The sequence below is a fragment of the Dipodomys ordii genome, unplaced genomic scaffold (assembly GCF_000151885.1).
Source record: "Dipodomys ordii isolate 6190 unplaced genomic scaffold, Dord_2.0 Scaffold3, whole genome shotgun sequence".
NCBI lineage: Eukaryota > Metazoa > Chordata > Mammalia > Rodentia > Heteromyidae > Dipodomys > Dipodomys ordii.
The window spans coordinates 4,649,949-4,666,874 of NW_012267219.1; positions in this window are offsets into that span (position 1 = coordinate 4,649,949).

Below are 16,926 nucleotides of genomic sequence, written 5' to 3' on the forward strand. Positions count from 1 at the left end.
TCAGTAGACATAGCTTAATATCGAAAAGGTAATAAATTATCTGCAAAATTTAATCTAATATGTATCTTACATCAGGTTTCACTTTGAAGCTCTGGCAGTGATAGGGATGGATGAGCTCAGGGGAGTCAGTAGGAAAACAGTGATAGTTCCTAGACTGAACACAGCATTAGGTTCAATCCACCTGCTGATACACAGAGACGTGACTGACTAGGATTAGATAATTTGCTAGGATATAATGCATTAGGAGCAAGAATATATCTCAGCAGTCTGAACTCCAAACAAAGAACCAGGAGATTCCATGAGCAGAAGTTTCATGCAGAGTTCCAGGCCATCAAGCTCTAGGAAATGTGCAGGTGGGAGTCAGGTTCCATTTTGCAATGACATGCATGTCAGGGCAGCATGTTGATGCTGAGACCTGGGTAAGGTGGAAATTGTCATGCCTATATACTGTGTAGAGACAGGACACAGTTTGTCCATCCAGACCTAATGTGTTGATTACTTTTGTTTGTATGTGTATTTAATACTCAATACGCCTCCCTACATAAGCACAGTTGGTCCTAGTTATAATGAAATTAAACTTGAAGGCAAAGGTAAAAACAAATGGTTGAGAATACATACAGAAGGAAAAACAACAACAACAACAACGAAACCTTCAAGTAGGTAAACATGATTTCAGTTATCACAAAGGCCAGAAAGGGTTTGTATGAGGATCAGTCATAGAATATGTTTGGCTTCTCTTCCCAATAAATACAACTTAAGGAACATCATGACTGCCTAATCTAAGAGGAAATACTTCGATTGTGGAAGCATCTTGTAAAAATACACATTCATGGGAACAGAGGATATTTGTTTATTTTTAAAGCAGTGAAATAGTGAAAATTGAAAAGCAGGACTTTCCCAAGTAGGCTTTAGAAAGGAAATATCTTCCCTGTAGCATGTGTGAATCATATCAGACTCTGAAGCTGGGATATCTGCTAGGCATTCCCACATCTTGACCCATCCTGGTCTTTTCTCAACTTGATTTTACAAAGCATCACTGGCATGTTATCCAATCAAGCTCTAATTGATTTCAGAAGGTAAGAGATGAAATAATTCTATGAATAAAGAACTTCATTGGTAATAAAACTATGTGATAGATGTATTTCAGATACATTCATACTGGAGGAATACTTTGCAAGGGATATTTATTTTATTGCCCAATATATTTCTTTGTGTCAGATATATCTATTCAACTATGATCCATCCCAGCATTTTTGGTTTGTAAGCACTGAGCTTGAAAAAGCAAAAGAATGAAAGTAAAGTTGGGCTTATAAATCAGAGAAAGAGCAATTTCCTAAGTTAAATAACATGTTTAAGACCCTGGGTTTTTTTCACACACACAAAAAAAGATCCTGGGTTTGATCATTATGAAATGAAGGAAAAGAAAAGGAATAAACAAAGAATGAGGACATAAAAAGTCATATGCTTCTTCAATCATAGAGTTGAAAAATCTGATTTAATTACTTTGCAAGCACATGCTAGTTCTGTAAAGGATATCCCACCTAAATCCTGTTAAGGACTCGAATTCTTATGCTTTGTGGACCTCAGGACTAAACTTTTCAAGGATTAAAGGATGAACTTCACAATTTCCCAAGCAACTGTGAATGGATGCATCCTAGAGTGTGGAATCAGAAAGATTTGAGAAAGCAGTTTTATTGCTGACATTTCTGCTACCTTTGTCATAGGATAAAATCCACCCAGATGGTAGCCTGTCTTGTAGTACTGAAATGTTACAAAAAGATGACCCTGGCATTAGTAATTAGATTTTTTTAATTGATAAGAGCTTTTAATCTGTACATTTCCTTGGATCTGGCATCCCTGTCCCTACTTTCAGCATCAAGAACATTTTTCTCTCCAGGTTTCTCACAGGATAAATAAATCTAAACTAGATTCATAAACGTACTGTAGTAGTTTCAAAATCAGTGGAGAGTTGCAGGTCAATTGTCTTGAATTTCATTTTTCTTTTCCCATTTGAAGTGTGTGCTAATTATACTCTCAAGGATTCATTGTAGACTAAAGCCACTGAAAATTTCCAAGCATGAGCTGGACTATTGAAACCACTTCATAAGAGGAAATTAGGATCAAGAAAAGAATTAGTAACTGAACAAGAAATGTATTAAATGTGAAAACATAAATGGCTGTAATTAGCTGAGAATTCTTGACTTTACTTGATTTCTTATTAGAAATTGAATATTGGAAATGTTGTGTATCACAAAACCTATGTTTATATAAATTATTATTTGGTTATTTGGTTATTTTACTTGTTGAGAAACTAATACACATTAACATTCTGACTAGTAATTTTTAAATTATTCTTTCCAGTCATGAAATTCTGAAAATAGAAATAAAAATAAAAATTCTATTGTATAATATCTGGTAAATAAAAGTGTCTAGACAGAAATGTATGGACTATATATGAATTTGGAACTATCATAATAAAGTTATAATTTCTTCTTTGTAAAATGAATCTCTGACCAAAAACTTACTATATGTTTAGTAACAGGAAAGAGCTTATATGTTTACCATTAAACTTCCTTCCATGCAGTCTTTGTAGTAATCATGAGTGTATATTTCATGTTTATATTTATTAGCTTATATTTTATATATGTGTGTATGCATGTATATAAACATATATATATATATAGTTTTGTCTGTCTTCTGTGTGTGTCTTTCTCAATATGGATTTTTTATGTTAATGACACAAAATAGTGACATTATTTATCTTTTCTGTGATTTTTATTCAACATTATTTTAAAATTTATTTATTTGAAAATGTCGTCTCAGTTTGAGAATAGATCAAATTCTGTTTTAATGCTCTAGATGAATAACAATAAAAGTTCAAATCCAAATAAAAACTTCCAAGATCTTATCAAGCAAAGTTACAATTATGCGTGCTTTCTCTCACCGCCATTTTTAGATGTCGTTTATTTCCATTTTCTTTGAAGAAGCAGGAAATGAATTGAACAAAGATTTATACCATTTCATGTCACAGCTGATTACCAATGAAAATTGGAAGAATGCAATTTTTATGACTTTATGTAAAAGTAAGCTATATTTCAGAATGAAATGGAGATTGAGGAGACAGACAGATTTAATTTTTAAGAATATATATTACCTTGCAGAAAATATTTGTATAAGTTAACAAAGTTAAATCTTTAAATGATTTGATTGAAATAATTCATCCAGCCAGATGCTAGTCATATATTTTGTAAATAAAAATTTATTATGAAAGATCTTCTTAAAATATGTTTCAAACTCATTACTCATAAATTACTCATGGTAACTATTCATAATAATCATATTCATAGGTATGTAGGGAATAAACCAACACTGATATCCCAAATTACTGAAAATCATACAAGATGCTGAAATCTTGATTAGTGAATTAAGCAGCTATTATTTGGCATTTGTTTTTCAATTTTCATAATATTGAGCACCATTGATATTAAATTTTTAGTAGCCCTCTATAATTTATGCTTCTTGTTAGTGACAATTTTATGTTTCTATATGGGTTTATGTTCTATTTAGAAATTTGATCTTTTTAGACATTTATCTTCTAGGAAAAGATTGTCTTCTTCATGTAGGTATTTTTCTGTTAAATAGTAAACATCTGATTGTGAATGACAAAACTAAAAAATATCATCATTGAACAAGATTGAATATGCCTTTTTTCTTTTGTAATTTTTCCACACCATATAAAACTTTTCATTTGGTAAGTGCTACCCATCTCATTTTACAATATCTCTAATTCTCCCAGAGTTTATTACTAGGAAAGATTTTTAATCATTTGACACACAGTAACATAATTTTATTTCTCTGAATATTTGGACAGTTAATGATCCTGTTTGTACATACTTAGGCTACCTAAAAACTATTATTGATCAGCTATAGTCAATTTACATAGTGATTAGAAGTGGAGCTTTCTTTTTGTTAAAACTTATCTATGGATTCCACTAATTCAGTACTACTGGCAGCTATATTTAGAAATCACATCTTCTAGCAAGCATATTTTACCTATCCAGCAAGGTTTAAAATATGATGTAATTTAAATTTACATAATATACTTATCATCTGACTGTCCTCATTCACAATAAAGGAGGTCATTTTCATATTATGCTAGTCATGTTGTGAAATCAGAGTGCATTTATTTAATTGCACAATGAAGACACAGTAAAATTAAATTGCTCAGCTTCACGTATTGCAGAGTTACATACAGGCCAAACAGAAACCTTCTGGAGTTTTCTTTTTAGAAAAAAAATTATGCATGCTTCATTTAAAAATACAGGCATGCTATTTAATTACATATTGATTGAAATATTTATTGTGACAATCTTGAACATGTTTCAGACTTCTCTATTTAGCAATTATGTACATAGCATAAGATTAGGAATACCAGCAAAACAAACCTGGAACAACAACAATATCTGGCAATTCAAAAATATTTCATTTTGCCTAATTGCAAATGAGGTTTCTAAAATTATTGTATCAGAGAATTTAAGGAAATCCAATGATTGCTTTTGTATTTTAATTTCTGGGGAGCAATTACTGTTTAAGATTTGGTTGTCATAGAAAGAATACTATAAAAGACAACTTTCCATTGCTCTCTTTTCTTTAAATGATCTGTAAACATCACACTCAAAGGATTTTTCTATGCTAGCAAATAGATCTTTAAGGAATTCAATTTAATATTTACACATTCTACACAATGTTTTTTTGTTGTTGGTGGTGGTCGTGGGGCTTGAATTTTGGGCCTGGGCGCTGTCCCTCAGATCTTCACCTCAAGACGAGCTCTGTACCACTTGAGCCACAGCGCCACTTCCCACATTCTATATGGGATAAAATTTAAGACAGAAGTTGGCACAAGCACTTACATCCCATTATGCCCCCAACTTCATTCTCAGTGTTCTATATAAATAACAGAAACAAAAATGGAATAGGGTTAACGGTTAGTAAAGCAATTGTGGAATTAGATGAATGTCCACTCTCTCCACTCCTCTTCAACCTAGTATTAGAATGTGTATCTAAGGCAATAACACAAGCTGCAGACATAAAGGGGATCCAAATAGGGAAAGATGAAGTAAAACTCTCCCTCTGCAGATGACACGATCCTGTATTTAAAGAACCCCATGGACTCCACTCCCAAGTTACCTGAGCTGATTGGAAACTTTGGCAAAGTATCAGGGTATAAAATTAACCCTCAGAAATCAATAGTTTTCCTGTATGCCAATAATGAGAAGAGTACAGCTGAAATTAGGAAAGCAACCTTTTTTTTTTTGATAAGCCTTTTATTGTGAAAATATGTACAGAGGGGTTACAATTACATGAGCAAGGTAAGGAGTACATTTCTTATCAAGCATTACTGCCTCCTCCTTTGTTTTTCCCTATAATATCTTCCCTCCCATCTCCACAATTACATGCTCCCCCCTGCCCCCCGCCTAAATTGTAAAGTTCGTTTTTGGACAAAGCTTAGTCTTGTACATCTAATTGTTGCAATGGGTCAACCTGTATCCCTATTTAAACAATTTGCATTTTCCCTTCCTCTCCCCAAATTATACCAGCATCAAATACAGTGAAAACAAGGGTTATACCGTGGGGGAGGGACATACAAAGCAAAAAATAAATCACGTGGTACCTTATAAATATGTTAGAAACAACAGCAAGAAAGAAAAAACCACTTGTGTCGTTATCTTGCAGTTTATTTGGCTTAACATCATCTTCTCTGAAGTTTTATGCTTGTCTCAGACCTATACTAGTTATTGCAAATAAGGGAAACCATGGGACCTATGTTTCTTTGGGCCTGCCTTACTTCACTTAATATAATGTTTTCCAGATCTTTCCATTTCCTAACAAATGGGGCAATGTCATTCTTTCTGATGGAGACAGATTTCCATTGTGTATATATAATCACATTTTCTTGATCCATTCATCTACCGAGGGGCAACTGGGTTGGTTCCATATCTTTGATGAGGTAAATAAGGCTTATTGTAATAAACATAGTTGTGCTGGTATCATTAGTATGGTCTTGTTTGTGATCATTTGTGTAAATGCCCTAAAGTAGGATTGCTGGGTCATAGGGGAGCTCTATGTGGAGACTTTTGAGAAACCCATATTGCTTTTCAAAGTAGTTGAACAAGTTTATACTCCCACCAACAATGCAGTAGGGTTCCCTTCTGACCACATCCCCTCCAGCATCTGTTGTTATTAGAGTTCTTGATTATAGCCATTCTAACTAGGGTGAGGTGGAATAACAATGTTGTTTTGATTTGCATTTCTTTTATGGCTAGAGAAGTTGAGCATTTCTGAATGTGTCTATTGGCCATTTTTATTTCCTCTTCAGAGAAGTTTCTCTTTAAGTCTTTAGCCCACTTACTTATTGGGCAGTTGTTTCTTTGAGGATATGTTGTTGGGGGATTTAATTTTTTGAGTTCCAGGTATATTTCAGTTATGAGCCCCTTGTCCATTGTATGGCTAGTGAAGATCTTCTCTCATTCTGTGGGCTTTCTATTCATCTTGCTAGCTATGTTCTTTGCCATGTAGAAGCTCTGCAACTTCAGGGAATCCCATTTGTCCAACCTTTCTTTGATTTGTTGTGTTTCTAGGTCTCTATTAAGAAAATTTCAGGCTGTGCCAAGGAGACCTAGAGTTTCTCCTATTCCTTCCTGTAATGTTTTCAGGGTGTCTGCTTGGACTCCAAGGTCTTTGATCTATTTGGAGTTGATTCTGGTGCAGGGTGATATATAAGGATCTAGCTTTAGTTTTCTACAAGTGATTAACCAATTTTGCCAGAACCATTTACTGAAGAGGCTCTCCTTCTTCCATTCTATTTTTAGCTCCCTTATTGAAGATTAAGTGGCTATAGTTTGGTGGGTTCATTTCTGGGTTTTCAATTCTATTCCATTGGTCCTGAGGTCTGTTCTTGTGCCAGTACCAAGCTGTTTTGATTACTATGACTTAGTAGAGTTTGAAATTTGGTATTGATATTCCGCCAGCACTGTTCTTTCTGTTAAGGAGTGTTTTTGCTATTCGGGGTCTTTTATTGTTCCATATGAATTTTTGGATTGCCTCTTCTATTTCCTTGAAGAATGAGGTTGGAATATTGATAGGTATCCATTGAATTTGTAGATAGCCTTTGGCAGCATTGCCATTTTCACGATGTTGATCTTTCCAATCCAGGAGCATGGGAGGTTTTTGCACTTTCTAAGTTCTATTTTTACTTCCTTTTTCAGATTTTTAAAGTTTTCAACATAGAGGTCCTTAACTTTTTTTAAAATTAATTCATAGGTGTTTTATTTTTTGTGGGTCTATTACGAATTGCTTTCCTACTTTCAGCCATGCTTTTCTCATTGTTGGCATACAGAAAAGCTATTGATTTTTGAGGGTTAATTTTATACCCTGCTACTTTGCCAAAGTTTTGAATAGCTTGAGTAATGTGGGAGTGGAGTGTATGGGATTCTTTAAATACAAGATCATGTCATCTACAAAGAGGGAGAGTTTTACTTCATCGTTCCTTAGTTGGATCCCCTTTATATTTGCTTCTTGTCTTATTGCTCTTGCTAGGCATTCTAATACTAAATTGAAGAGAAGTGGAGAGAGTGGACATCCTCTTCTCATTCCTGAATTTAGATAAAATGGCTGTAGCTTTTCACCATTAAATATAATGAAGGCTGTTGGTTTATCATATACAGCCTTTTTTATATTGAGGAATGTTCCATGGATTCCTAATTTTTCCAGAGCCTTCATCATAAAGGGGTGTTGGATCTTCTTAAATGCTTTTTCTGCATCTGTTGAGATAACCATGTAGTTCTTATCCTTGCTCTTGTTCATGTGATGAAGTATATTAATTGATTTGCATATGTTGGACCAGTTTGCATCCCTGAAATGAATCCCTTTTGATCCTGATGTATGATTTTTTTGGATGAATTGTTGAAGTCGATTGGCTAAAATTTTGTTGAGAAGTTTTGCATCGTTGTTCATCAAAGAAATGAGTGGTAGTTCTCTTTCTTTGATGAGTCCCTGCCTGTTTTGGGGATGAGGGTTATGATGGCTTCATAGAAAGAGTTCGGTAGTGAACTTTCACTTTCAATTTCATTGAAGAGTTGGAGGAGTATTGGTGTGAGTTCTGCTTTGAAGGCATTGTAGAATTCCACTGTAAATCCATCTGGTCCTGGGCTTTACTTAGATGGGAGGTCTCCTATTGTTGTTAAGTTGGTTAACTCATCTTGATTTACTTTTGGCATGTTGGTATTTGCTAGGAAAAGGTCCATTTCTTCCAGGTTCTCAAACTTATTAGCATAAAGTTTTTAGAAGTATTCCCTTAAAATGTTCTGAATCTTGGTTGTTTCTGTGGTGATGTTTCCATTCTCATCTCTGAATTTGTTTATTTGGGTGTGTTCTCTTCTTTTTCTAATAAGATTTGCTAAGGATCTGTCAATTCTGTGAATTTTTTTGAAGAACCACCTCTTTGTTTTGTTGATTCTATGGTTTTTATGGATTCTAATTCATTTAATTCTGATTTAATTTTAATTATTTCTTTCCATATACTGGATTGGAGTTTATCTTGCTGCTCTTTTTCTAAGAGTTCCAGATGTCTCATTAAATTGTTGGGTTCAGATCTCTCCAATTTGTTGATGTAGGAGCTCAGAGCTATAAACTCTGAGTATTGCCTTTGCTATGTCCCAGAGGAGCTGGTAATTTGTGTGTTCATTTTTGTTGAATATCATGAACATTTGAATTTTCTTTCTAATCTCTTCCTTAACCCACTGTTGATTCAACAGTGTGTTGTTTAGTCTGCATGTGTTACAGGACTGTCTTTGGTAGCTTTTGGTGTTGAGTTCTGTAATTTTATTCCCTAGTGGTCTGAGAGAATGCATGGCATAACTTCAATGTTTCTGAGTTTGGACAAATTTGTTTTGTGGCCTAAAATGTGGTCTGTTTTGGAAAATATTCCATGTGCTGCTGAGAAATACGTGTATTCTGATGCTGCTGGGTGAAATATTCAGTAGAAGTCTGTTAAATCTAGTTGATATATGCAGTTGTTTAGATCTGTGTTTTTTCTGTTGAGTTTTTGCCAAGTTGAACTATCTAGTGGGGATAGTAGTGAGTTAAAGCCCCCAACAATTAATGTCTTTGGTCTATGTGAGATTTGAGGAAAAGTAGTGTTTCTTGGATAAATTTGGGTGCTCTATTATTTAGTGAGTAGACATTAGAATCGTAATATCCTCCTGAAGGAGAGATCCCTTTATTAGTATGTAGCAACCTTCTTTATCTCTTAACCAAGTCCTACTCTCAGAGAGGGAAATGGATTGGACAGAATGGTAGGAGAGAGAGATTTTAAAAAAGCAAAAATAGAAAAACAAAAATTTAAAATTTAAAACTGAAACACTTAAAAATTATGTAAGTATAAAGAATTAATATTGAGAGAAGGAAAGCATAAGATGAGATAAGGGGAAACATAAAAAAGAAAAATGAAAAAAAATACAAAGTCTTAAAATTGGAATACTTGAAATTATATAGGTATAAAGAAATAATACTACTATTAAAGAAGTTAAGGTTAAGAGGTTGTAAATTGAGTAATAAGTTTCTGGATTAACTATGTACACAATGAGCGATAAGGTCTAATAATCCAGGATGGGTATATAACTGGGGATGAACAGAACAGCAATTAAGTCAAGCAAAAAAAGAAAGAGAAAAGAAAAAAAAAGGACCAAAACATCAAAAGAGATCTTAATAAAAAAAGCATGCACACACACACACACACACACACACACACACACACACACTTCTAAAATAAAAATTATGAAAGAAAAAAAGAAAAAATAATAGTAAACAATTTTAAAAAACATGTAGGAAAAAGTTCTTTGATTTATTTTTTTTTTGGGGGGGGAGATCTTGTATCTCCCCTGTGTCCATAACCAGTCTCTTGGTGGAGTCTCTGGTCTGCTTGTAGTGTTTGGTTTTTCTGTGCCTTGATTGCTTTCTTAAGTCAGTTTGTTTGAGCAGGCAGACAGCTCAGCATTACCCAGGGTTTTGTGATCCTCCTCCCAGACCAGTTCAGTGGGAGGGAGATCTGCTTGTGTATCACAAAAGAGGGAGATGGCTGTTTCCTCTAGTTTTCAGTTGCTGTGATGAGACTAGGTTCTGGGTAGGGTTGAGGCCTGTCAGCAATCAGTAGCTTTTCTCTGAGTGGCTAGCTCCTGGGACACTCACAGAGACCAGCCAGGAGCCATTCTCAGGGCTTATGTTTACTAAATTTCAATTGTTTGTCTAGGATGTAGTGGGGAGGGGCAGTCTCAGGCTCTGTTTACCCAGTGAAGAAAGTCACTCCTCTGGGGGAGTATTCCTCTGCCTGGGTGGGGTGACTTTCCCCTGGGTGGAGCAGGTCAGGTTCCTGTGACCTGCTAATGGCTCCAATTATTTTCTTCCAAGGCCTGTGTTGGAGCTAGCTGCTCAGCGAGGCCTTTGTCAGTATCAAAGATGGAGATCTTCTCTGGTGGTGGGGGAGGAGCTGCCTCCCACCTCAGCTCCATGAGAAGGAGTGAGGGTGTCAAGGTTCTACTCATGCCAGACTCTTGGTTCCTGGGCCCTCCTGGCCTGCGATCAGCAGGATGACAATTTCTGCTCCTTGTCAGTTCTTGCTGGTAGTGAGTAGAATCTGCTTGCATGCCATGTCTGGCACCTTTGTCCTGGACTTTCTCTGTTAGTATGGTGGCCGCAGCCATGGCCGCAGTTGTGGCAGCTGCGGCTACCATCATGTGCTCAGATCTGTCTCCTTGACCAAGCTGCCTGGATTTTCCCTCTCTGTCCAAACTCTCTGTACTGTGATGGCACACTGGGTGTGATTCTCTAGCCTAGTACTGTTCACTGGAACACTAAAACTGGTTTCTATGCAAGAACTTGTTTAGCCTCCAGCTTCTCCTCTGCCATCTTCATCTGGTCTCCCAGCAACCCCTTTTGTAATGGCCCCACAAAAACTAAAATACTTAGGAGTTAACAAAAGAGATGAATAACCTTTATGACAAAAACTTTAAAAACCTGAAAAAGGAAATTAAAGCAGAACTAAGCAGGTGGCAAACCTCCCATGCTCCTGGATTGGGAGGATCAACATTGTGAAAATCGCAATACTGCCAAAGGTTATCTACAAATTGAATGAGATACCTATCAATATCCCAACCTCATTCTTCAATGAAATAGAAGAAGCAATCCAAAAATACATATGAAACAATAAAAGACCAAGAATAGTGGAAACAATCCTTAGTATAAAGAACGGCAGTGGAGGAATATCAATATCAAATTTCAAACTCTACTACAAAGCCATAGTAATCAAAACAGCTTGGTATTGGCACAAGAGCAGACCTGAGGACCAATGGAATAAGCCTGAAGATCCAGAAATGAACCCACCTAACTATAGCCACCATATCTTAGACAAGAGAGCTAAAGAAATAGAATGGAAGACACGCAGCCTCTTCAGTAAATGGTGCTGGCAAAATTGGTTAATTACTTGTAGAAAACTAAAGCTAGATCCTTATATATCACCCTGCACCCAAATCAACTCCAAAGGTACCAAAGACCTCAAAGTCCAAGCAGACACCCTGAAAACATTACAGGAAGGAATAGGAGAAACTGTAGGGCTCCTTGGCACAGGCCGAAATTTTCTTAATAGAGACCCAGAAACACAACAAACAAAAGAGAGGGTGGACAAAAGGGAGTGTATGAAACTGCTGAGCTTCTGCATGGTGAAGGACATAGCTAGCAAGATCAATAGAAAGCTCACAGATTGGGAGAAGATATTTACGAGCCATACAACAGACAAGGGTCTCATATCTAAAATTTACCTGGAACTCAAAAAATTAAACTCAACAACAAATCTTCAAACAAACAACTGCCCGATTAATAACTGGGCTAAAGACTTAAAGAGAGACTTCTCTGAAGAAGAAATAAAATGGCCAATAGACACATTCAGAAATGCTCAACTTCTCTAGCCATCAAGGAAATACAAATCAAGACAACATTGAGGTTCCACCTCACCCCAGTTACAATGGCTATAATCAAGAACTCTAATAACAACAGATGCCGGAGGGGATGTGGCCAAAAGGGAACCCTACTGAATTGATGGTGGGAGTACAAACTTGTTCAAACATTTTGGAAAGCAGTATGGATGTTCCTCAAAAGACTTCACATAGAACTCCCCTATGACCCAGCAATCCTACTTTAGGGAATTTACACAAATGATCACAACAAGACCATACTAAAGCTACCAGCACAACTATGTTTATTACAGCATTATTTACCATAGCTAAGATATGGAACCAACCCAGATGCCCCTCAGTAGACCAATGGATCAAGAAAATGTGGTATATATAGACAATGGAATTCTATGCCTCCATCAGAAAGAATATGACATTGCCCCATTTGTTAGGAAATGTAAAGATTTGGAAAAATTATATTAAGTGAAATGAGGCAGGCCCAAAGAAACATAGGTCCCATGGTTTCCCTTATTTACAATAACTAGTATATGTCTGGGACAATCAGAAAAATTCAGATAAGATGAAAATGAATCCCAAGACAAGGACACAAGTGGTTTTATTCTTCCTTGCTATTGTTTCTAACACATTTATAATGAACCATGTGATTTTTTGTTTTGCTTTGTATGTCCCTCCCCCAAGGTATAACTCTTGTGTTTAATGTATTTGATGTTGGTATAATTTGGGGAGGAGAAGGGAAAAAACAAATTGTTTAAATAAGGATACATGTTGACCCATTGCAAAAATTAGATGTACAAGACTAATATGTCAAAAAAGGAAATTTACAAGATGGGGAAGGTGGGGGGGTGTGTAGCTGAGGAGGTGGGAGGGATGGCATTGTAGGAGAAAAAACAAGGAGGAGGCAACAATTCTGGTTAAGATATGTAATCATTACCTTGCACATGTAACTGTAACCCCTCTGTGCAGGATTTTCACAATAAAAAACTTATTTAAAAAGAAAAAGACTCCACATAGAACTGCTTATGACTCAGCAATCCAACTTTTGGGCATTTACCCAAAGGAACAAGATCATACCAAAGCTACCACAACAACCATGTTTATTGCAGCATTATTTACCATAGCTAAGATACGGGACGAACCCAGATGCCCCTCAGTAGATGAATGGATCAAGAAAATGTGGTATATATACACAATGGAATTCTATGCCTCAGTCAGAAAGAATGATATTGCCTCATTTATTAGGAAATGGAAAGACTTGGAAAAAATTGTATTAAGTGAAGTAAGCCAGGCCCAATGAAACATATGTACCATGGTTTCCCTTGTTTGCAATGACTAGTACATGTCTAGGACTAGCAGAGAAGGTCAAATGTTATGTACTTATGACCACATGCGATAATGTTAAGCAAAATGTACCCCAAGAGAGGGACACAAGTGTTTGGTTTTTTGGCTAGTGTTTTTAATGTACTTATAATGCACTATGTGATTCTTTGTTTCTTTTGTATGTTCTTTCCCCATGGTATAACCCCTATTTTCTCTGGATTTGATGCTGGTGTTCTGTATCTTGTTTATCCATTTTTGTAATTTGGTGAGGGGAAGGGATATTGCAGAACACTTAAATGGGGGTGCAGGCTAACCCATTGTGACGATGAGATGTACAGGACACTATGTTGAAATTGAACTTTACAATGTGACGGTGCGGGGGAAGGGAGGAAGGGCATCAGGAGGAGTTGGGAGGTGGGGAGGGAAGTGTTGTTAGGGGCTGTGGTATAAAAACTGTTAAATGTTATATCTTTCATTCTGGAAATATAAACCTAAACACATGATTTAGATGTGTAGAAGTGTTAATGTACACACACACACACACACACACACACACACACACACACTGTGCATGTGCATGTAATGGTCATTTTCTTGCTGAATTGTTATACCTAGATTTGAAAAATGTTATCATTAGTGAAATGAGGGAATAGATACAATGACTTATTTGTTGGGACTTTGTGTGACTCTATTTTACCAATTGAAAAACAGAGTAATGGAACTGAATATACAGTACTTACATAAATCACCTAGAAAAAATTTTTAATTTTTTATTGATGTGTCTTGTGCCTGAACAATTCTGAAATAAAATGCATATATTTTGAGACACATTGGAACATGTAGATTATTTTCCTGGCATGTTGACATAAGCCATATTGGCAAAATGAGACAACAAAAATGTCACAGTAGAAGACTGATATTCTGCTTAAGTGAAATAATTTAGAAGGTTCCTGGAAGGCTATTAGTACAAATTAAAATTTTTATTCCCCAGAAAAAGTATTTCAGAATAGATAAATAGATACCTTGAGATAGGAAACTTTATTTATTTATTTTTTGCTTGATGTAGCTAAGAGGAATAAGAAGTGATAATATACGTTTTTGCTTATTTGGTCAGTATTAGAAAGAAAATTTATTCAGTAATTTCATGAATACCAAAATTAGTTTCTTATGATGGTGATTAACTGTCACCAGCTATTGTTTGTTGTTGTTATTTGCCAGTCACTAGGCTTGAACTTAGAGGCTGAGTGAGTGCTGTCTCTCAGGTTTTGTGCTCAAGGTTAGCACTATACCACTTTGAGCCATAGTACCACTTCCTATTTCCAGGTGGTTGATGGGAAATAAGAGTCCTATGGACTTTCTTGTCTGGGCTGTTCTTCCAACAGTGATCCTTAGACCTCAGTTTCCTGAGTAGCTAAGATTATAGGCATGAACCATCAGTGCTCAAATCTGTGGTATTGTTTTAATTAACTGAGACTTTGAAGAATAGATGAATACATTCCACCTTAATGCTAGGAACACTCTTTGTTCATGATGTAAAGAATTTTTCTTTCACCATAGTCTTTTTCCATATGAGTTCTGGCTATTCTGAAGTTTACTCATCTTTACTATTCACAGACACTTTAAGATGGATGTTTCCCCATGGAAGCGGAACAATTGCAACAAATATGAGAAATGCTTAAAGAAAATTAAGATGATCTTGATTTCCTCTGATATTCTAATTAAAAACTTTAGTTATTAGAGCTGTATTAAGAAGCACCTGTTTTTATTCAATATAGTTTGCATATCATTTAGCATATCTTTAAATAAAATATAATCTTTTAAAATATTAGGTAGGATAAAACATAGCTATTTGTTATTTCTACATAACTTATTTCTTTTTAGGAATTAATGGGGGTTATCAAGACCCATTAATTATGTGAGATTGTGTATCTGGGTGAAAATATGTTGTATATTTGAATCATTGGAGGGAAAATTTTGAGAATCATGTTAGCAGTCATAATGAAAGGAGAAATGTGAAAGGTGGAAAATGAACTATTAAAATACAAAAACTCAGCTGGTGAAAGAGCAAATAGAAAGCATTAAACTAATGAGCAATTTCTCAACCTTGGAAATTGGGTCTGGATGAAAAATGTTGTTATAGTGGAATCATCCCTTAAATATTACATTTGATTTTATTCTGTGATCAGTGAGAAATCCTTATCAAAAAATAAAAAGAAAATGGAAAAGAAAAGAAAAGCAATTACTAAAGAATGGACATACTGGTAAGTAAATTTGCAAGGTGAACACACTTAACCCAGATTAAATCTTGGGAAAAAAAATCCACTAATGTTCTCACAAAACACTAGCATTATATTGGTTGCCAGAACTTGCTGACAGGTCGTTAATAACAATAGCTAGTGTTGCAAAGAGTGTCAAGCTTCCTGTTAACCAGTTTGTATGGTTGTCAATGTTAGAGATTCATTTCATTGTGTACACACATTACCAGACAAAAATCAGTAAGGGTGTTGACTTTGCTATCACCGCCCTCCTTTAATTTAGCTGGAGAGAAAATGCACTGATATTTTTATTCAGCACTACACTTAATGCACATACTTCCTGAAACATTAATCAACCACAGCCAGAATGAAAATCAATACAACCCTGAAACATAGCTCTGGATACCAAAAATAAGTATGAGAAAAAAAAAGAGCATGTGGCATCTTTCTCAGTGTTTAGGAGAATTGTAGTAGCATTGCAAAGTGTAACTGTTCTTTTTTTTCTTCCTTTTGTAAACAGCTATAGATATGAATTTTATATGACATTTTCAATGTTCAGTGATGTATTACCAGAAAAATATTATTAAAGGGTGAGTCTCTGTCCTTCACCAGCTGCTACTTATGATTGCTGCTTTGTGACACACAAAACACCAAACACAAATAAATAATGATGTGTTCTCTATGTGCTTTTCCTTCACAGTATGAAAAAACCCCAAAGTATACATTCTGATATTTGCAATATTCATTTTTAACAGGGTGTGTAAGGAAATTCAAACTTAAGCTAGGCAATACATGGTTGTAGAAACTAAACAAGTGATTGTAATCTGGGATATAATTGATGGAACACAGGCCCAGTTCCTTGAGCCTGAGCAAGAAGATTGAGGCCTTGGTCTGTCTCTTTGCTCTCTTTTTTGTCCTTTTGTCTCTTTGCCTTTCTTTCCATGTCTCTGCCTCTAACTCTGTCACTGCTTCTTACTTTCTCTGTTGCATATACACAGATACACACATGAGAGTATGAGCACCCCCAGAAATGTTAAATACAGATAGAAGGTGTGAAATTCCTGCCTCTGTGGTGATGTTGTATTTTTATTTTTTTTATTTAATTTTTATTTTTTATTGTGAAAATACTGTACAGAGGGGTTACAATTACATGGGCAGGATAATGTGTACATTTCTTATCAAGCATTGTAGCCTCCTCCTTTGTCTACCCTTCAAATCCCTTAATGAGTACATTTCTTTTTTTTTATTTTATTTGTGAAGATACTGTACAGAGGGGTTACAGTTACATGGGAAGGATAATGCGTACATTTCTTACCAAGCATTGCAGCCTC